Raw genomic sequence first — 23,964 nt, forward strand, 5'->3', positions numbered from 1 at the left:
AAAGCCATTGAGCTTAGCTCAGTTTTGTTATTAGAAAAAGTGATTGTTAAAGCTGAAATTAACCAGTTTTAGCCTTACTTTACTCTTAAAAAATTACTTTCTTTTTTTCCCCAAGCCTCACATGTCTCTAGAATTAAAGTAAGAAGTAAAACCTGGGGAAATTAAGAAACACGTGCTTAAGAAACACGTGGATTCTAGCATTTTTTTTTTACCCTTAGCAGTTACTTAATCTATAATTAAGCATACTTAAGTATACTTAGCCTCAGATAAAAGGTTCCTAGCCTGCCCTCCACCCAAAAGTTAATTAAATCCTGAAGTGTGTGAGGCTTGACATATGTTGTCATAGGACACTTTGTAAAACACTGCCAGTTAAGTACTGAAGTTTGGCCATCATTGTGGCTCCCGTATCCCTGAGAATGAAGGTAAACCATACCTGGGAATGACACTTCACTTTTACATAAAAATCTAGTTTTTTTTTTTTTCTCTTGTTATATGCCAACTTGCTGTAGTCTTGGCTGCCAATGGGTAAGTGCAATATTACTGCGTTTTGTCCTACAGATTTATCAGACAGAATTTACTTTAATTGGATCCTAATACAAGGGCCTGTTATGAATTTATTCTTATTTAATCAGAAAATTTTACATATATAGATTTTTGATATTTCGATTGTTATTTTGAATTTTTTTTCTCCCAAAGTTTAATTTTCTTCTATTTGTTTTTCTTTTTATGTTTTTGGGGCTTTTTTATAATTGACTCATACACCCCATAATTCAATGATGTATTCTGAGCTGATCTGTTGGTCAACACCCTCTTCAGGGGGGATTGTATTTCATAAAAATCCAAGTTTTAAAATTTTGTTCAAGAAAATTTTCAGGAAAAGAAGTCTGCTAACACTTTGAAACCAGAAAATGGACTATTTACCTGCAGAAACCTACAATGAATCAAGATGATCCAAAATCTTAACAGATGAGACTGAGAGACCTCTCTATTTAACATCTCATGACTCCAAAGTATCCAGTTAATCATCATCATTTCTCATCAAGAGCCACACTTGAGGACACTGTGCTTGAATAACTTTGCCAATGAATTTCCCCTCCTGGACCACCAACAGCAATAGCTCCCTCTCTTCTTCCAACTCAGGTCAAATTGCTGCTGGTGTCTCAATGGCAGCTGCTGCCTATTCAGAAGAAGTCCAACATTGTGCATCCTGCCTGTGCCCCAGAAGAGAGCTTGTCAGTGTCAAATTAATATATTTGTAAAATTGATAATCATGTGTCATTATCTGATATTTGTGACCATTCAACATACATTGATACCATCCCTAAATTTTAACCATAAGAGTTAAATATTTTGCTCACATCTAGAAATATTTTGAAATGTGCTTTTCTAAAATACTTGTTTATTTTTAAAACTTTGCCTCATTTTGCATGTATCTTACAAGGGGAGTTTGCTTTCCTCCTGAAAATCTTATACATCTTTGCGTGACTTACAAATTTGTATATTTCACTCTTATAAGTTTGCCCTTTTCCCTCTTCTTCACCTTTGATTTTCATCTATGTGCCTAAGTAGGGGAATGTGTCCTCTGGACCATGCTTTGCTCAGAGAGGAATATCCTCTATATTTAGTATTTAATCATATGTATACACACATATATATATCCTAAATATATAATATTTAGTATTGGTCCATCATTGAATATATCCAATTTTAGGGCCACAGGGGGGGATTATAAGAAGAAATCTAATTAAGTAATTTTTATCACTTAAGGAGTCTACTATAATAGTTTGATAAAACTATAACTGTGTGATTTAAATAAGATATAATGGTAATAAGAATAGTATAAGAGCCTCTGAAATGATGAAAGTGCTTGTCTATTTTCCCTGTGTTCTCCTTGTCATACACTCTAGAGGACATGTAAAGAGGAAACTGGGACACTAGTCCTACAGTATCATAACCAAATGGCCCAAGAAGGGAAAGGAGAAAGATGAAAGGTGACTCAGATATATCCTACCTTATTAGAATGTATTAACCATTCAGCAAAATGTTCCCCAAATTACTTTGAACATGTTCTGATTATTTTCCCTGTTAATGACTTCTGGTAAGCAATTTTTCAAAGCCCATAGAACCCATTGTCATCTGGACATCTGATGTCTCATGTCACATTCTTGATATGGTATGAAGACTTCAGACTCTATTTTGTGTCCACAAAATAAAGTCAGCTCTTTGGCTCAGGGTGGTGGCACTTCTGGTACAATAAATAATAGTGATAATACTGAGCATCTTTGTTTTAGCCCTGATCTTATTGGAAAGTGTTTTCTTTTATTCCTATGACAGATAATGATTGTCAATGCTTTTAGATAGATGCCATTCATCACTTTAAGGAAGGTTTCATTCATTCCAATGTTCTCAAATGTTTTTATAAGGAATGGGTATTGTGTTTTGTTCAATTCTTCTTCTGCATCTATTGAAATAATCATGTGGTTGCTGTTGGCTTTCTTATTAATATAGTTGATTATGCTGATGGTCTTCTTGAAACTAAATTATCCCTGCATTTTTGATATAAAATGTACCTGACAGTGATGTATGATTCTTATGAATTTTTCTCCTTGTAATCTCCTTGCTAATATTTTATTTAAAATTTTTGCATCAATACTCATTAGAGTGTGATTGGTCTATAATTTTTCTTTTTGTGTTTTAGTTCTTCCTGGATTAGGTATCAATACCATATTTTTGTCAAAAAAAGAAGTTAGAATAATTTGCTCTTCCTCTATTTTTCTACATAGTTTCTATAGTTTTGGAGTTAGTTGTTCTTTGAATGTTTGATAGAATTCACTTGTGAATCCTTCTGGCCTAGGGACCTTTTTCTGAGGGAATTCTTTGATGACTTATTCAATTTCTGATTCTGTGATGAGGTTGCTTTAATTTTTCTATATTGGCTGTGATGTCACTTTTTAAATTTTTGATACTGGTAATGTGGATTTCTTTCTTTTTCTACAAATTTAATTGTTTTAAGTTAATTCAAGTCAATCAATGACATCTTTTTTTAAAATAAAACCAACTCTTTGTTTTATTTATTAGTTTAATGGCTTTTACTTTCAGTTTTATTCATCTCTTGATTGTCAGGATTTCAAATTTGATGTTTAATCAAAGGTTTTTTTTAATTTATTTTTTAATTTTTTAGAAAATTTTTTTTCCATGGTTACATGATTCATGTTCTTGCTCTCTCCGCACCCCCCCTCCCCCGTAGCCAACACGCATTTCTACTGGTTTCTTCATGTGTCATTGATCAAGACCTATTTCCATATTATTGGTAATTGCTCTAGGGTGGTCATTAAGAGTCAACATACCAAATAGTGTCTGCATCAACCCATGTGTTCGAGCAGTTGTTTTTCTTCTGTTTTTAATTTGTTCTTTTTCTGTTATCTTTGTTTGCATGCCCAATTCATTGATCTACCTTTTCTGTATGTTATTGATATAAATATTTATAGATATTAATTTCATTTTAAATACTGGTTTGGTTACATCTCATAGATTTTGATGTGTTGTCTTTTAATTGTAATTTTCTTTAATGAAATTGTTGATTTTTTTCTAATTTTTTCTTTGGATAGGATTATTTAGTTTCCAATTCATTTTTTAGTCTTCTGCTTTTTGTTGAGTGTAATGTTTTTTTGGTATTATCATCTGAAAACTATGCATTCGATATTTCTGCTAATCTGCATTTGAATGTGAGGATTTTATATCCTATTATGTGGTCAGTTTTTGTGAAGGTGCATATTCCTTTCTTTTCCCATTCATTTTTCTATAGAAGTCTATCATATCCAACCTTTCCAAAGTTTTATTTATCTCCTAAACTTCTTTCTTATTTATTTTCTGGTTGGACTTATGTACTTCTGGGAGGGGAGGGTTGTAGTCCCACACTAATAACTCCTATCTATTTCTTTCTATAACTCATGTAACTTTTCCTTTAGGAATATGGATGCAATGCCATTTGATGCATAGATGTTTAAAATTGATACTGTTTCATTGTCTATGATGCCTTTTATCCTGATGTAATTTCCTTCCTTCTCTCTTGATTAGATCCATTTTTACTTTTGTTTCCTGAGAGATTATGATAGCTACCATAGATTTTTTTTTTACTTTAGTTGAGGCATAGTAGCTTCTGCTGTAACCTCTTATTTATTGTATCTTCCTGTTTTCAATGTCTTTCTTATAGATGGCATATAGAGGGATAATGGTCTTTAATTCACTCTTCTATCCTTTTCCACTTTATTGTGAAGTAAAGTAAATGATTAAAACTAAAACTGGTCAACTGACCCCCACCCTGTATACCTGCTTGTTGTGTAACTACAGAATGTTCCCGGCAAAGTTCCAGGAATTACAAGGTCCCCAAGAATGTCTTCACCCCACCATCTTCGGGGCAAAAGTCCTGTTTCTTCCCAAGCCTAAGCACCAGACCAAAACTCTGAGTCCTTTCATCTCTAGGGTAAAGTCTTGTTTCTTCCTAAACACCAGACTGAAGCCATGAGTCCTTTCATCTCTAGGGTAAAGTCTTGTTACCTCATAGGCACCAGATCAAAGCTTCAAAAAAGTATTTAAACTCCACTCTGATTGTGCTGCCTGGGAGCTCCTTGGTTGAGCTCCCCTAGCTAGCTAGGAATAAAGACTTCTCCTTGCTTGAATTGCATTGTCTCTATGTGTTCCTTTGGTGGTCATACAATTGGACCCTAACAATTGGTGAGTTCATCACACTTATATTCACAGTTATGATTACTAATTATATATCCCTCCATCTTATTTTTCCAACTTACTCTTCTTTCTCTCTCTCTCTCTTTTTAGCCTTTGTTCACAGCTGATTTAAGAAATAATAATAAACCCATACCTGCCATCTTAGAATCAGTATTGTGTATTGGTTCTGAGGCATAAGAGTGGTAAGGGCTAGGTAAGGAGTTAAGTGACTTGTGCAGGATTACTCAACTAGGAAGTTTCTGAGACCAGATCTGAATCCAGGACTTCTAATCTCTAGGCTTGGCTCTCAACCCATTGAGCCTAGCTGCTCCCTTCACAGATGTTTTGGTTTTCAATGACCTCCCCACCCCAGTGCACCCTACATCCTCTTTTCTTATTCTCCCTACCCTTCTAGACTCTATAGGGTAAGATAGGTTTCTTTAGCCAACCAAATGCAGGTGTTATTTCCATTTTGAGCTAGTTCCAATGATAGTAAGGTTCAAACTTAGCCACTTGTACCCCAATCTTCTCCTCCACTGTATTTGCCTCTTATGTGCCTCTTTTTAAACTAAGGTTCCAATTTATTATTTTTTAAATTAAATTTTATTTTATTTTCCCCCGTTTATGTGTAGTAACCATTTCCAACATTTTTCAAAAAATATTGAGTCTTGAATTCTTTCTCCCTCCCTTCCCCCTACACTAACCCATATTGAGATGGTAAGCAATCTTATATAGATTTTACATATACCATCATCTAAAACAGTTAATCCTATTAGTTAATCCTTTTGTGGAAAGAAAATCAAATTGTAAAAACTGATGAAGTGAAAAAAGTTTACTTTGGTCTGGCTTTATACTGTATCAGTTCTTTTTCTCTGGAAGCAGATGACTTTTTTATTTATCATGAGTCTTTTAGGATAGTTTTGGATAATTGTATTGTGAGAATAGCTGTTATTCACAGTTGTTCATTGTAAAGTATTCTTGTCACTATACAATACTGGCCTGGTTCTGCTTATTTCACTCTGTTTTAGTTTGTATAAGTCTTTCCAAGTTTTACTGAGCTTATCCTGCTTGTCATTTCTTATAACAGGACAGTTCTTCATTACAATCATATACTATAACTTTCTCAGCCATTCTCCAGTTGATGGACATCCCCTCACTCTTCAATTCTTTGTCACTCACCAAAAAAAAATCTCCTTTAAATGTATTAAAGATATAGATGTATGTATGTGTATGTGTATATGTATACATATATTTATATGTACGCTTATATGTATATGTATATGATTATGTATATGTATATGTTCTTCCTCCTTTTGTTTTTCATTTCTTTGGGTCACAAACCTAGTAATGATAATGCTGGGTCAAAGGATATGTACCGTTACAACTCTTTTGGCATAGGTCCAAATTGATCTCCTCAGTGTTTGAATCAGTTGACAACTCCCCCAATTGTACATTAGTTTGGTCATTTTCCTTTTCTTTCATAATAGCTAATCTGATAGGTGTGGGATGGTATCTCAGAGTTGCTTTCATGTGCATTTCTCCAATTAATAGTGATTTAGAGGATTTTTTTGCATGACTATAGGGAAATTTAATTTCTTTGACTGAGAATTGCCTGTTTATGTCCTTTGACCATTTATCAATTGGGGATTGATTTATATTCTTATATATTCACCTCATTTCTCTATGTATTTGAAAAATGAGACGTTTAGACAAGAGACTAGTAAAAACAATTTTGTACCATTATGATTACTGTGTATTACTTTCCATATTCTTTAACCCTGTTAGTTTCTGACCTCCATCTTGCCCAATTTGCCCTTTGTGAGGTGAAAGTAAAGGGAGGAAGGCAGGAGGATTGCAGGAAAGGGAGAAAGGAGAGAGGAAGGGAAAGGAAGGTAGGGGTCCCAGCCCCAGCAGGGGAAATTGACCAGAGCCCTTCAGGGGCTCAAATCTCAAATAAAAGATCAGAGAGCAAGTTTAGGGTTTTGAATAGCTAGGTTTTATTTAATTTAGGAAAGGGAAGGTCTAGGGAAAACTAGGAGGTAGATAGAAAGGGAAAAAGGCACTGAGAGAGAGAGAGATCAGAGTCTGAGAGCCTCCCGGCTCTCTCAAGAGAGCAGCAAGAGAGACTCCAGGGTAGAGAGAGCACTCCAGGATAGAGAGAGCTAAACTTCCAGGGTCCAGAGAGAGAAAAGGTGCCAAACTTTCCCTTTTATACTTTCCTTGACACCTCCCAGAAAGGAAGTGGGAGTTGTCAGGGGAAATTGTAACAGAGAGAGTCCTGGGAGTTGTGCTATTCCAGGGCTTATAACAATTTCAAATGACACCTTTATTCTATCAGTCCCATCCTGCTTCTATTTTTTGCTTCTCCTCTTACTTTCCTGTAGGGTAAGATAGCATTCTATATCCAAATGATCATGCATGTTCTTCCCTCATTGAGCCAATTCTGATGAGATTAAAGTTCACATGCTCTCCTCTCCACCTCTCCTCTCCTCCCCTCTCACAGTAAAAGCTCTTTCATGCCTCTTTTATGTGAAATAATTTTTTATCCACCCCTCCCAATGCATTCCTCTTTCTCAGCCTTAATTCAATGTAATTTTTTATATCATCCATCATATTCAACTTATACCCACACTCTCTGTCTATGTATTCTCCTTTTAATTGCCCCAATACTGACAAAGTTCTTTGGAGTTTCAAGAATCATATCCTCCTGTACACAATTTAATTTTATTGAGTGTCTTTTGATTTCTCTTTCCTTTTTACCTTTTTTATGATTCTCATTAGTCCTGTATTTGAGAGTCAATATTTCCATTCAGCTCTGGTCTTTTCAATAGGAATGTTTGAAAGCCCTCTACTTCATTGAATATCTATTTTTCTTTCATAAGGAATTATGCTCATTTTTGTTGGTTAAGTGATTCTTGGTTGAAGTCCTAGCTCCTTTGCCCTCTGGAATATCATATTCCTTGTCCTCTGAACCTTTAATTTAGAAACTTCTAGATCTTATTATCCTGCCTAGCCCTCTATCATATTTATATGCTGGGAGCTTAAATATTTTGTCTATAACCTGGGAGTTATGGAATTTGGCTACAAAGTTCCTGGGAGTTATTCTTTTAGCATCTTTTTCAGAAGGTGATTGGTTTGGGGCAGCTGGGTAGCTCAGTGGATTGAGAGTCAGGCCTAGAGACAGGAGGTCCTAGGTTCAAATCCAGCCTCAGACACTTCCCAGCTGTGTGACCCTGGGCAAGTCACTTGACCCCCATTGCCCACCTTTACCACTCTTACACCTAGGAGCCAATACACAGAAGTTAAGGGTTTAAAAAAAAATAAAATAAAAAAGAAGGTGATTGGTGTATTCTTTCCATTTCTCTTTTTTCTTCTAGTTTTAGAATATCAGAGTCATTTTCCTTGATTATTTTTTAAATTTTTCTTTATTTTATTTCATTAATAAATGTATACATAGTTTCCCTAAAGTTACATGATTCACAGTCTCCCTCCCTTTTTCCCTTTCCCTTCCCAGAGCTGACAAGCCATTCCACTGGGTTATAAATGCTTTACCACTCAAAACCCAGTACCATATTATTCACATTTGTAAGAGAGCAATCTTATAAAATATCCCCAAATAAACAAGTGATAAATCCTATGGTTTCATCTGCATTTCTACTCCAAAAATTCTTTCTCTAGATGTGGACAGCATTCTTTTTCTTAAGTCCCTCAGAATTATCCTGGATCATTGTATTGCTGTTAGTAGCAAAGTCTATTACATTTGGTCATCCCACAATGTTTCAGTTACTGTGTATAATCTTCTAATTCTGCTTATTTCACTCTGCATCAATTTGTGGAGGTCTTTTCAGTTCTTTCTGAAATCATGTAGTTCATCATTGCCTATAGCATAATAGTATTCCATCACCATCATATACCACAATTTGTTCAGCCATTTCCCAAAAGAGCAACATCCCCTCAGTTTCCAATTCTTTGGTGCCACAAAAGGCACAGTTATAAACATTTTTGTATCAACAGGTCCATTCCAAATTTTTTATCTTTTTGGGATACAGACCATGTACTGGTATTGCTGGATCAAAAGGCAGGCATTCTTTTAAAGTCTTTTAGACATAATTCCAAATTGTCTTTCAGGATGTTGGGATCAATTCACAACACCACCAGCAATGAATTAGTATTCCAACTTTGCCATATCCCCTTCAACATTCATCATATTCCTTTACTGACATATTGACCCAAGTTTGCTATGTGTAAGGTGGTGCCTCAGAGTTGTTTTGATTTGCCTTTCTCTATTCAAGGCTGATTTAAAACTTTTCTTATATGATTATTGATTGTTTATATTTCTTCATCTGAATCTGCCTATTCATATCCCTTTTCCATTTATCAATTGGGGAGTGACTTGGTTTCTTATAAAGTTTACTTAGTTGTTTACATACGTGAGAAATGAGACCTTTATCAGAGAAGTTTGTTATAAAAATTTTTCCCACTTTGTTACTTCCCTTCTAATCTTGGTTGTTTGGTTTTGTTTGTATAAAATATTTTTAATTTAAAATAGTCAATATTATTCATTTTACATCTTATAATGTTCTCTATCTCTTGTCTGGTCTTAAATTCTTCCTTTCTCCATGAATCTGACAGGTAAATTATTCTCTGTACACCTAATTTGTTTATAATATAACTCTATATGTTTAAGTCATACACCCATATTGAATGTATCTTGGTATAGGATGTAAGATATTGGTCTAATCCTAATTTCTGCCATATTCTTTTCTAAATTTCCCAGTAGTTGTTGTTAAATAATGAGCTTTTATCTCACATGCTAGGATCTTTGGGTTTATTAAACAGTAGATTGATAATTTACTCCTAATATATTCCATTGATCTTCTATCTCTTAGTCAGTACCAGGTTGTTTTGATGATCACTCTTTTATACTACAGTTTAAGATCTGGTACTAGTAGGCCACCATCCATCATATGCTTTTTTGTTAGTTCCCTTGATATTCTTGATCTTTTCTTCTTCCAGATGAATTATATTATTATTTTTTCTAATTCTTTAAGAGAGTTTTTGGAAGCGTATTTGGTATGACAATGAATAAATAAATGAATTTAGGTAGGCGTGTCAATTTCATTATATTATCTTGGCCTACCCATGAGCAATTAATGTTTTTCCAGTTATTTAGATCTAGTTTTATTAGTGTGAAAAGTGTTTCATAATTGTGTTCATATAATTCCTTTGCTTGTTTTGGCAGATAGATTCCTAAATATTTTGTATTTTCTAAAGTGATTTTGAATGGACTTTCTCTTTCTAAATCTTGCTGCTGGCCTTTGTTGGTAATATATAGAAACAATGATGACTTATGTAGGTTTATTTTGTATCCTGCAACTTTGATAAAATTATTAATAATTTCCGCTAGGTTTTTAGTTGATTTTCTAGGATTCTCTAAGTACATATCATATCATCTGCAAAGAGGGTGAGAAGTGGATTTCACAGATTCTGCCCTGTGGGCAGTGCTAGACTGTGTTTGGCCCCTGTGAAGAGGGGACAGGACAAGAGGTTACCATAAAAGCCATGGAATTCTTCAGCTTGGGTCAGGTCTTGTGGAGGCAGTCTGATGGAGACAGTTTTTTGGAGATTGTCTTCTGTGGATTGTCTTCTGAAGATAGTCTTCAAGGGCACTTCCCTGGAGGCTTTTGCTGGAGTACTATTTATTATTCTCATTTTATACATGAAGAAATTGAGGCTGAGAAAGGTCATTGTCCCCAGAGCAAAGAGCTAAGTGTCTGAAATAGGATTCCAACTCGAGTCTTTTTTGACACCAAGTTCAATGATTTATGCACTATCTGACCTACCTGCTCACACCCTCTTTTTGGGTTTCAATGCATTTTTACTTCAATTATCTCATTTCATCAATATCATGACCTTGACTCTTCACCTCTGTCTACATACCATCTTCTCACCTAAAAAGGGGGATGATAATAGAATCTCCTGCTTCAGAATGATTGTGAGGATTAAATGAGATGATATTTATAAAGTCTTTAGCAAAGGACCTGGCACATAGTAAATATTTTAATAAATACATATTTTCTTCCTTTCTTCTTATCCTTCCCTTATTCAGAGTTTCAGCTCTGTGTGATTCTCCCCTAATCCCTTCATATTCTATCAGGAGGAGGACAGAGAGGTAAGACCTGATGATTCATCCATTAATAAACATTTATTAAGTGTCCACTCTGTATGAGGCACAGTGCTAAACTCTGGGAATATAAACATGAAAAAGAAAGTCCCTTGGCCTCAAGGAGTTATTAGTCTAATAGAAGAAGACCAAATTATATAAGGATACTAGTTCATGATATAAAAGAAATATTTAATCGGGTATGTAAATTTGTCCTAAGGTATAGAGAAGCCAGACTACAGGTTTTATTCTTCTTTAAGCATGAGTCTGAAAGAATAACTGGTATATGTAGGAAACATTGTTAAAAAGTTTTATTCAGGGACAATTTGGATGTAGTGAAGTTTAAATTAATATTCATTTGGAAGTGATAAATCATCAAAGTTTTAAAATAATCACGCAAATTTTATAAATTCAGTAACTGAAGAGTTAAAGAGCAGAGCCCCTTAAAAAGCAACTACAGCCTTGGACATGTTTCAAAAGTAATTTAACCCCTTCTACACTTAGGAGGGAGAGCCTCTGACTATAATTATTTTCAGAAACAGGGAAGAAAATTAATATGACAACTTAAATTTATGCTTTAAGGTACTAGATCTTAGTCAAATTATGTCTCCTATGTTCACTATTTCATAGTATTTAAAGTTTAATTGAATAGATTGTATTCTCATAATATTTGTGGTTTGTAGTAATGCATTCAAATCCAGAATATAAAATTATAATAAAATGCATAACCCTCATAATAATTTGATATCATTGTTAATATGTACTTGATTGTGATGGCTTTAATATTATTATATTGTCTTTTCTGAAATAAAACTATTATTTGCAAATGTAAGAATATTCCAAGGTACCTGGTTAAAAATTTTGAAGTTTTAAATCAATATCCTTTGAAGAATAATTTGATGTGAAGATCAAAACATGCAAATCTTACAAGTACAATAATTTAAATAGTCATAGAGGATTAAAAAAAACAAAAAAAATACTGCTTCAGAGAAAAGGAATTTTCCTTACTTTTAAAAACTTAGAACTTCTAACAAACTTATTAACACCTTCCTTACAATAAATTTAGAACCTAAAGGGGTAATTAGCAGTCTCACTGAATTTTGATGTGATGTAGACAATAACGTTGCAAGCAAAGCTGATACAAATATTGGGTTTTAATAAAATTGTTATTGAATGTTACCAAAACATGTATACCTTACTTTGTGAAAACTGAAAACATATGTTTATGTAAAGGTATTTTTTAAAAATTGATCATGCCTATTTACAATAATATATCATTTGTATTATGAACTAAAAGTTTAAAGTAAATTGACTATCACAATGAGCTTAGTGAATAACCAGCCCCTGCCCCTGCCTGAATCATCTCTAATCAAGATAACATTAATGAAAATTTAATTCCAAGCAAAGCTATTAACTCTTTTTCTGTATTATTGGAAAGAATTACCAGATAACTTATACATTGAAAAACTGTTGAAAAGAAAATTTGTTTATCATATTTTGTAACATTATAATTTTTCATTGTGTATGTACATCTTGGAAACCTTTCAAATGCTATTGGTAATAATTACTGTTTAAGGTAAAAGTCATTTGATTTGCAACTGATATTACTAATTTATGGATTATTGATTTGGATTTACCATTCAAAAGAAAGATATCATTGATAAATAATCCTTGACTCTTACTTCAAGTCAAACAGTGTTATACTCCCTTCCCTCCTTTTGCCATATTCAAAGCAAAGTGACATAATAATTGAAGCCCCAGAAATTTGAATGTATATAGCAAGAAAATTAGTTCCACTGTTTACTAAAGAAACTATACATACCCCAAGTGATGTTTCAATGAAACTTAATTTGAATCTCTTGTATATAAATTTATTTGTATAATTTCTAAACATCAATTGGAATAGCTAATTACAGATACAAAGAAACAATTAATATCCCAGAATTACAATATGGGGATCGAGGTTTTGTTTTATTCATACAGGAAATGGATCTGATTTTTGGGTAAAAGACATTTCACTAAATCTAAACTATATATATAATTTTGATTTTTAAAACATTTTTTAGTTAAAAAACATTGTATTTCCCTGAATTTTTAATTGTCATTGCTTTTCCTTTTAATTTTTTTATATATAAAATAATTTAATTTTTTCACCTTTTCTCATTTTTTGTACTTAGAGTACATATAATCAATGCCTTTTGATTTTACAGTAATATAAGTTTAATGTTAATGCATACCCACAAAGCCTTAGTCTATGGAAATCTGACATGAATTGGTAAATATTATGGGACTATAATTAATGATTCTAAATGTTTCCAGGAGAAGGGAACAAAAGAACCACAAGGTCAAGGAGACCACCCAGTCCAATGGGATTGGTGAGAAACTGCACAGGGCCTAGTACCACAAGGTCAAAAAAGACTGTACCAATCCAGGAGGGATTGACAGAACTTTCTCATGCCAATGCTTGAAGGACTTAAACTTAGGTCTATTTATCCTCTCTGATAATCTGATAAGGACAGTTTAGTTGATAAGGAAATAATGGGACACTGGAGTTGTCTTTTAGCTCATGCTTACAGCTCTGTCTCCAGGAGCATGGATTTTATTATATATATTTCAAGATTCATTTCACACAAAAGAACCCCTGCCCCAACTTTGCAGATGTGCAAAAGTTATACATTATATCATATCAAACACAAAATATCTCATTGGTTTCGGAATAGACCAAGGCCAAGGCTGAATATTGACTGGGTTCTTGTCAATAAGCCAAGTTGGGGAATATTTTTCTAAGGGTTGAATTGCCCCTGCTAAGGTTTTGGCCTTGGCTATACCAGGCAGCTGCATTCCTGGCCAAAGTGGGAGAGTGTTAACTTTTTAAATGCTGACCCACTAGGAACCTAAAGCTCTTCAATAAAGCCACAATACTTTTCAACAAGAAATCACAAGGATCACAAAAGGAGTCAAAAGAGGAGTCTCAGATTTTTATCTATTCTCTTATTGGCTTCCCACATATACAATAGAGGAAACTGAAAATGAGAGGGTGAGAAGGGAGTGTATCTGATGAGGGAGAATAGATAGAGATAGAAAAGTCCCAAAAGAATACAACTGGGTTCAAAATGAAGTGAAGGCTAGCCTAGGTGCCCTTCAAAAATGGAAGTTTGAATCTAATCAAGGAGTTCCAGGAGTAGAAGGTCATGATGAGGAAAGAATATCAAAGTTGGTGTGATTTTGCATGATGAGGAGGTTAAAGATAGTATAATGGGGAGATGTAAATGACACAGGAAATGATGAGATACTGACCTGGGCACTGTCCTTGAATGGAGGGTAGAGGAGGATCTCTCCACTTGGCACTGAAGTCAGCACTCCTTTCTCTGCAAATTTTGTTAAACATAGCCTTTTACCAACTTTACTCCCAAATGAGGCATGACTAAGTAAAGTAATAAAAGTGTAGGGCCTTTACTTCAATGGCAACAAGATTAAGTATTTCTAACTCATCAAAGGGCAGGCCAAAGAATATATTTGGCTCTTAGAACACTTTCCCCCAAACCTGGGAGCTATTCTCTTCTGGAAGACCGGCTCATCTGGAACTCATCTTCTTACCAGGGAATTAGAGAATTAGAATTTCCAACCTTATAGACCTTCCCCAAGTAGTAGGTCCTTTAATATAATTTCACTAAAATTTATGTTGGACTTTCTTTTCCCTGCAGAAAATCAACTAGCAAGGAAAAACCAAGGCTATGGAAGTCCTTGAGGACATTCTCTTGTCAGTAGCAATTTATTATAAAGAAAACCTGCAATTTGGTAGAAAATTCCAATTCTAAGACACAGATATCTTCCTGGTTTCCTACCCCAAATCAGGTAATAGATATTTGACTATCAAGTTTAAATTAATATTCCTATCATATCTCTATTTCCTTCATTCTTGACCACTCATCTCTAGAAATCAATGTGGTTCTTCCGAAAGATACATTATAGAGAATCCTATGTGAGTGACTTATTGAATGAAATGGGCTTCTTTGAACAGAGAGGATTTTAATTCAATCCTTTCTAGAAACAGAGAGAGGAAATCCCTCTTCAGGCATCTTGACTTATCAGATAGAGAATTGTCAAGTGTGTCTTTATCTACCCTGAGGATACTCTTGGTTAAATTTCTGGTCTTCACCTAATGAAAGGACGATTTGCTGTTCTCCTGACCTGGAGTACCAGTGCTACCTTGAAAGTATAGGACTGAATGGGACACTGGGTTCAGGACTTTGGGTAGCTGGGGGCAGCAAAAACAATAGGGAAAATGCTTGATGGAGGAAGAAATAGGCCAACTTTGCCTCCATTTGAATTGTACTTGAGGTCAAGCAATGGAGGTGGTGGTCATTAACTCCTGGGGAATGAGAAATGACTGAAACTGTGTCTCCTACCCTAAACTAACCTGTCTTTGGATATAGTGAAAGGTCAGGTCTTCAAAACCAAACCTCTTTCCTTTCTTTACCAGGTACATCCTGGATGCAGCATATTCTGAGCCTTATGCTCAACACGGAGGACTTCCAGAACCAAAATAGCATGCCTACCTATATTCGGGTTCCCTTTGTTGAAATCTCAATCTTTAAGATAGAGTGGGACAAAATGCCTGCACCACGCCTCTTTGCTAGTCACCTCCCTGCCAACTTTTTCATCAATAACTTGAAGAACTCCAAGACTTGAGTAAGTGAAAATGAACTCAAAAACTTTCTCTTTTTTGTTTTCAAAGAAAAAAAAGAGGCAAAACAAGCAGGTAGGGCAGTAAGTAGAGATAAAGATAAAACAGGAAAAATAGAAACAAAAGAAAGAAAAGAGGGTCAATGAAGCATTTTTAACCCTTACGTTCTGTCTTAGTAATAACTATAAAACAGAAGAGGAAGGGCTAAGCAAATAGGGTTGATTGACTTTACCAAGAGTCACACAGCTAGGAAGTGTCTGAGGGCAAGTTTAAATTCATATCTTCTTGACTCCAGGCCTATCTACCTATCAGTTGTGCCACCTAGCTGCTCCTGAACCATCTCTATTTTTTTTTTTAATGCCAAGAAGAGATCAAGAGAAAAGCCATGAAGAAGCAGGGAGAAATAGGACAGTTTTGAGAGCTACTTGTTGAATTTATTATACTCTTAAAAAGAAAAACAAATTCTATGCAGTTGAGGCCAGTAGTTTCATGTATAATCCACTTTTTCTGTGCTCTTATGTATGTGGAAATGCCCATTTATTTGGTGTTAATTAAATTCAGAAAAATATATACATATGCCTATACATATACAAAATACACACACATATATGATATATACATATATAGTTTATGTGTGTGTATATTTTTTTTAAAGAAAGTGGTCGAACCTAGAGCATACAGGGAGCCAACCTAGCATTCATAGGTCCAGGATGCAAGGAGCCAGAGTTAGATTGAGGCGCCAAATCTTTGAGCCTTATTCTGCATATGTTAGGAGTGGGAGCTTACAGTCAAGATGGAGGAAAACAACATGTAAGTGGAATATAACAAGATTCTTGACAGGAAACAGTATGGTAGAATGAATGGAGCACTGGAATTGGACTCAGAAAGACATGGGTTCAAATCCCATTGCTGACATGTGCTGTGTATCTTGGGTAAGTCACTGAAACTTTTCTATCACTCTGTTTCTCCATCTGTAAAATGAGAGGTTGGTATTCAACAACCTCTATGATCCCCATCTAGCTTTAAAACTGATTCTTTGGTAGCCTGAAGAAAGGCACGAGGTGATTATCAGGACTTAAACCAGCAATCAGCAGAAGGAAGTAAATGACTAGTGGTATACCTTCCACAAATACAACATTTTCTTTGCCAAAAAAGAAGCATCAGTACCCAACATTCTATTCTGTCTTTTAGTCCTTGGTGTATATCATTTCTCCTGCCCTCAGGAGTCGGTAGTAGTAAAACATTTTCAAAATGGAAGAACACCATGTATAGGCTTGAGATCCCAGCCACGTATTTTTCTTAAACCATTACCTTCCATCTCAGCATCAATACTGAGTATTGGTTCCAAAGCAGAAGATTGTAAAAGCTATTCAAATAGGGTTAAATGACTTGCCCAGGGTCACAGAGTTGGAAAGTGTCTGAGGCCATATTTGAACTCAGGACCTTCTGGCTCCAGACCTGGTATTCTATCCACTGAACCACCTAGCTCACCTCTGGCTAATTATTAAGCTCACACTGCCTCAATCAGATAGTCAAGGCATGAAGTCTTGGTTAAGTTGATGTTGTGCTAAGAAGCCAAAACATCTGGATTCCAATTCCCTCTCTGACATTTATACTCTTGACTAAGTCACTTAACCTTTACCATAGTTTCTTAATCTGCAAAATGAAGGGATAGAACTAAGTGGCCTCTTAGGTCTGATTCTAGGATCCTTTGAAATTATGTGCCTCAGAACACAACTTCAAAAGTAATGATGCAGTGGACAGAGCAAGTCTCCTCTCACTTGACTTCCTGAATATTCTTCAAGCACAGATCTGATCATATCACTTTCCTATTCAATAAGCTCCTTATTTTCTTATTTTATTTATATATTATATTTTTTCCTATATGTATATGATATTATCTTGATATATTTACATCACATTTAAAAACTAAGTCAGTAGGCAGCCCAGAGGGATCTATATATATGGTCTAGTGGCCGCTATTTTTATTTGAATTTGACACTGTCTTAAATATAAATCTGCCATCTTCCCCTACTTTCAAATAAGGCAGACAGGGAAGGGTAGAGCTTGGTGAAGCTTAAGATTCCCCCTAGTCATTCTACTGCTCCTGTCCCTTCAATGCTACTGGTGTCATGGGAAAGAGCATAAATCCTTCGACAACTCTTTTCCCTACTCAGGGTCTGGAACACCTCTCCTGACTATAAGGTCAGTCTTGCCACTGATCATAGAATCTTATAGTTAAGAGGTATCTAGAAGCTCCTAGAATAGAATAAGTAATCTCTTCTAAATCCAGATTCTGCTTGTAGTCTTCTGGTGATGGGAAATTTGCTTCCACTGGGAGGGTGAAGTACTCAATTTCAGACTGATCCTATTTCAGTTTTTGACTATTCTGATTCATCAGATTAACAAGAAATTATAAATATTTTTTCCATGATGATATATGTACAATGGGTATCATATTTCTTGTCTTCTCAATGGATGAGGGAGGGGGTAGAGAATTTAGAATTGAAAATTAAAGAGACTAATGAGACTTAAGAAATGGGGCTGACTTCAAAGTAGAGCTCAAAGCCTAGTCATGTTTTCCTCCCTATCAGTTTTGTCCCCACCATCCTAGATATCCATGTATGATAAACCTTTGCCTCTGACAAACTGCTGAAAGAGTTCATCAAAGGAATTGAAATCTGGCAGAAACTTCGAGAACTTGTTGAAATGATAACAGGAGACCAGGACATCTTTTGGGTTTCATACAAAAAACACTACCTAAGGAAAAACAAAATGAAGAAAAGATAGTAACAATTTTGAAATTTGGGGTAAAGTTCTAGAAATTGTTGCCTAACCAATTTCTCTAGCGAATCTTCTTTATCCCCACTTACTTTCCCCCTCTATCTCTCTTCATAGGTTTATACACAATAATAAAATTCAAGATCATTTAAACTGAGATTATCTATTTATAGGACCATATATTGATTATCTATAGGATCAAAGGACAAGGAAATGCTAGACGAGACCTTGGGAATCACACAATCCAACTTCCTTATTTTATGGAAACTGAATTCTGCAGAAGAAAGTCATAGAATCATAACTAGGAGAGGTCAAATGGTGCTTTGTCCAAAGGTACTGAACTTTAGACAATGCTGAGAGAACTAGTATTACTTTGGCCTGCAGAAACAATTGAGCCTGACACTTTAGTAAGAACAATTCTTTATAAATAGGAAGCTGCTCAAGCCTTAGAATCTCTGTACCTCCAAATCCTTTAAAAAATTAAATTGGATTTTTAATTGTTGTTTTCTGACATTTTGAAATCCATGTTTTCTCCCTCCCTCTTTTTCCTCCCCTCTCCCTAGGATGGCAGTTAATATGATATAGGTTGTACATGCATGTGCTAACATAGAACACATATTTCCATATTGATAATGTTGTGAAATAAGACATATCACTTTTACTAGAGAAAAAAACAGATGATTTTGAAGAAAGCCAGAAAAACTAGGAGGTGGAGTATTCCAGACCTGCGTGATGGCCAATGACTTTTATGGAAATTTATTTACAAAATATAGGAGAGAGGGGATATGGTACATGGAATTTGGGAGTTATCCCGAAACAAGAATGTATTTCAGATAAAATTGAATCAGTAAAATGACTTCCCCTATCTGAATCAATATGTGTAGGCAGGTCAAAATGAGGAATGATTTCTTTTAAAAGCACCTTGGCAACAAATACTGCTGTGGCTCAGACAGTAGGAAATACTTCTGGCCATCTGGTCAGTTGATCCACTATGACTAGACAAAATTTATATTGTCCAACCTTTGGCATTGTTATGTAATCAATTTTCATGTGCTCAAAATGTGTGTAAGCCAGAGGATGCCCACCAAATGCTTTGCCACAAAAGGCATGTTGGTTATATGCTTGGCAGGTAGGGCAAGCTGCACACACTTTAGAGGCTATTGTAGTTATGCCAGGAGCTATCCATACTCTTTTAACAGAGTCCATGATGCCCTGGGTACCAAAATGACCATTTTTATGAATAGATTGGCAAATTTCATGATAAAAGTTTCTAGTAAGCAGGGGTTTTTCTTCAGAGGACAACCATACTCCATTCATCTGTTTAGCTTTAAATTTCTGCTTCCATTTTTTTACTACTTTCTCATTATAGGAAAGTGATTAAATTTAAGTCATCAGTGGTTGTTAATGTTAAAATTAATTCAGACCGTCTATGGCCGCTAGCTTTGAAGCAGTATCTTCCTGGTCATTTCTCTTGTCAGTGCCACCTATATGGGCAGGGCAGTGAACTACAGCTAGGGCTTTGGGTAGCTGGAGAGCAGAAAGAACTTCATTAATAATTTCTGCATTAGTTATATATTTTCCAGCTGAGGTTAAAAATCCTCTCTGAAGGCATAACATACCCACTGAATGGCAAACTCCAAATGCATATTTAGAATCTGTATAAATTGTTGCCTTTATATGTTTGGCAATTATACAGGCATGTTTTAGAGCTAAGAGTTCTGTGCCTTGAGCACTTAGATTTGAGGGAGGTGAAGGTGACCATACAGTGGCAAATTCGGTTACTACGGTAGCTACAGTGTAGTGTATGCCATTCCTTATAAAAGAAGAACCATCAGTAAATAAGACTATATCTGGATTGTCTGAAGGAGTATCCAGGAGATTATCTTGAGGCTTTTCAGCCATGGACAGTAGTGTTTCACTATTATATAATGGTTCTCCAGAGACTGGTAAATCAGGAAGCAAGGTGGCAGAATTAAGAGTTGTACAGCATTTTAAAGTGATATTTTCATTATTTGGTAAAGTTATTTCACACCTTATAATTCTCTGATCAGAAAATGCCTGTGTTCTGTGCCTTAGTAACAATGCTTATACTTCATGTGGGTACATAATTGTTAGTGGGCATCCCAATACTAGATCAACAGTTTTTGTTACTATTAAGACAGTGGCAGCTACGCCTCTAAGACATGGTGGTGCTCCTGACGCTATGGGGTTTGGCTGGGCCAAATAATAAGCAATTGGATGCTGAGCAGGTCCCAAAGTTTGAGTTACAATACCTGAAGCTACTCCTTTCCACTCAGGTATGTACAAAGTGAATGGCTTCTTGTAATCTGGGACGCCTAAAGCAGGGGCAGACAGGATAGCCTGTCTGAGATTTGACAGAGCTGCCAGGTGTTCTGGCTCTAATTTAAGTGGTTCAGGGACTGATTCCCTTGTTAGTGCTATAAGGGGCTTAGTAATTTCCCCATAGCAAGGGATCCATTGTCTACACAACTCTGTTGCTCCTAAAATTTCTCTTAACTGCTTTTCAGTGGTAGGAGTGCTCAAGTTTTGAATACTTTCAATGCGCTTAGGAGAAATAGAATGGGCACCAGCTGTTAAAATGAACCCTAAATATTCTACTTTGGGGAAGCACCACTGAACCTTTCCTTTTGAAATATTGTGGCCTCTTTTATGTAATTCTAAAAGAAGATATTTATTATCTTCTTGATATGTTGTGGCATCTGATGAGGCCAGGAGTAAATCATCTACATATTTAATTAGCTTGGTGTTTTTAAATGTTATTATCTGTGTCTTGGCTCAAAATCTGTGCAAAAAGACTGGGACTTTCCATGTACCCCTGGGGCAAATGACTCTAGGTCTACTAAGAATTTTTCCAGGTAAAGGCAAATATATGTCTGGAATCCTCATGAATAGGAATTGAGAAAAAGGCTGAACACATCTACTACCTAAAGTAAGTGGCTGTACTGGGAATAGAGGAAAAATTGTGTTTGGGTTTGAAACCACAGGATGTCTTTTTATGACATGATTATTTATAGTCCTTAAATCTTGAACAAACCTATATTGTGCTTTTCCATCTGGGCCTATTTTTGGCTTTTTAACAGGCAAAATAGGTGTATTATATTCTGATTTGCATGGAATTATTATTCCTTGCTCAATTAATGAATTTATTACTGGAGTGATTCCCTCAACAGCTTCTATTTATAGGGGGTACTGAGGAATACAGGGAGCTGGCCCATGTCTTGTTTTAATCTGAACAGGAACAGATGATTTAAGTAGGCCTACATCTGAAGAAGATGTGGCCCAGAGAGTCTTAGGAATACCATCTGGGATTTCGAAGGTGGGAGATTCTTTCACCTCCTGATTCTGAGAGAAGTACAGGGAGAAAATTTAAAGAGTCCTCAGGTAACTCTAATGACATAGAGCCATCTGGAGCCCAAACTATTGTGGTTTTAAGTTTACATAATAGAGCCCTTCCTAGCAAATTTCTGGGGGGATCCAGGCATTAAAAGAAAGGAATGTTCTACAGTTAGGGGTTCCATGCTTACCCTGTGAGGAGAAAGTTTTGGGATCTTTTGAGGTGTTCCTGATACACTTACTACATTTGGAGAGTCAATAGAGTTACAATTTTCATCTGGTTTACTCACCAGAACTGATGTTGAAGCTCCAGTGTCCAATAAACAATTGTAATGTGAATTTCCCACTTTTAGGTTATATGAGGTTCCTTACTATGTGGGGGGAGAATGTATGGGGATAATTGGCATCAAAACATCAGGATCTGGAAAATCAAAGGTTTCTCTTTTTGATTCCAAGGCCCTTGCCCCCCCCCCCCCCATCATACCTTCATAAAGATGCTTGGGCATTTCCTTGGCCCCTCACACTCCCAGAGGGGCATTAGCACCCTGAGTAGTTTGGGGGTGAGCTCCACTTAAGATATACTGTTGGGTCATTTGGTATGAGTTATCATCTTTCCAATTTTTATTCTTAGCATTTTTTTTACTTTAGAATTTAGGATAATTTATTTTATTTTTTTTCAAACATTTATTAATATTCATTTTTAACATGGTTACATGATTCATGCTCCTCCTTTCCCCTTCAGCCCCCGCACTCCCCCCACCCATGGCCAATGCACATTTCCATTAGTTTTGTCATGTGTCCTTGATCAAGACCAATTTCCAAATTGTTGGTAGTTGCATTGGTGTGGTAGTTTTGAGTCCACACCCTCAATCATGTTCAACCCGACCCATGCGTTCAAGCAGTTGTTTTTCTTATATGTTTCCTCTCCTGCAGTCCTTCCTCTGAATGTGGGTAGCTTTCTTTACCATAGATCCCTCAGAATTGTCCTGGGTCATTGTATTGCTGCTGGTACAGAGGTCCATTACATTCAATTTTACCATAGTATATCAGTCTCTGTGTACAATGTTCTTCTGGCTCTGCTCCTTTCGCTCTGCATCTGTTCCTGGAGGTCTCTCCAGTTCGCCTGGAACTCCTCCAGTTTATTATTCCTTTTAGCACAATAGTATTCCATCACCCGCATATATCACAGTTTGTTCAGCCATTCCCCAATTGAAGGACATACCCTCCGTTTCCAATTTGTTGCCACCACAAAAAGCACAGATATAAATATTTTTGTACAAGTCCTTTTATCTATGATCTCTTTAGGGTACAAACCCAGCAATGGTATGGCTGGATCAAAGGGCAGGCATTCTTTTATAGCCCTTTGAGCATGATTCCAAATTGCCAGCCAGAATGGCTGGATCAGTTCACAACTCCACTGCATCAATGTCCCGATTTTGCCACATCCCCTCCAACATTCATTACTCTCCCCTTCTTTCATTTTAGCCAATCTACTAGGTGTGAGGTGATACCTCAGAGTTGTTTTGATTTGCATTTCTCTAATTATTAGAGATTTGGAACACTTTCTCATGTGCTTATTGATACTTTTGATTTCTTTACCTGAAAATTGCCTATTCATGTCTCTTGCCCATTTATCAATTGGGGAATGGCTTGATTTTTTATACAATTGCTTTAACTCCTTGTATAGTTGAGTAATTAGACCCCTGTCAGAGTTTTTCATTATAAAGATTTTTTCCCAATTTGTTGTTTCCCTTCTGATTTTGACTACATTGTTTTTGTTTGTACAAACCCTTTTTAGTTTAATATAATCAAAACCATTTAATTTACATTTTGTAATTTTCTCTAACTCTTGCTTGGTTTTATGTTTTCTTTTTTTTTGCCTTCATTTTTTTTAACATTTATTAATAATCATTTTTAACATGGTTACATGATTCATGCTCCTACTTTCCCCTTTACCCCCCGCACTCCCCCCTCCCATGGCCGATGCACATTTCCACTGGTTTTGTCATGTGTTCTTGATCAAGACCTATTTCCAAATTGCTGGTGACTGCATTGGTGTGGTAATTTCTAGTCCACATCCCCAAACATGTCCACCCCGACCCGTGCGTTCAAGCAGTTGCTTTTCTTATATGTTTCCTCTCCTGCAGTCCTTCCTCTGAATGTGGGTAGCATCTTTACCATAAATCCCTCAGAATTGTCCTGGGTCATTGTATTGCTGCTGGTACAGAGGTCCATTACATTCAATTTTACCACA

At 35.7% G+C, this 23,964-nt stretch overlaps 1 long non-coding RNA gene across 2 annotated transcripts in view; it reads left to right on the forward strand.

Annotated features, from left to right (window-relative positions):
• The first annotated feature begins 4,531 nt into the window (after positions 1-4,531).
• Positions 4,532-23,964, forward strand: part of LOC123236760 — a 78,154-nt gene continuing 58,721 nt past the window's right edge. Inside the window, exons 1-3 of one of the 2 annotated variants that reach the window (XR_006505434.1) lie at positions 10,873-10,897; positions 14,593-14,743; positions 15,372-15,580. This is a non-coding gene — a long non-coding RNA (uncharacterized LOC123236760). Of the gene's footprint in view, positions 4,735-10,872; positions 10,898-14,592; positions 14,744-15,371; positions 15,581-23,964 lie in introns of those variants that run through there. The other variant, XR_006505435.1, reaches the window with a different exon arrangement.

Source organism: Gracilinanus agilis, chromosome 2, assembly GCF_016433145.1.
Source record: "Gracilinanus agilis isolate LMUSP501 chromosome 2, AgileGrace, whole genome shotgun sequence".
In the NCBI taxonomy this organism is placed as follows: Eukaryota; Metazoa; Chordata; class Mammalia; order Didelphimorphia; family Didelphidae; genus Gracilinanus; species Gracilinanus agilis.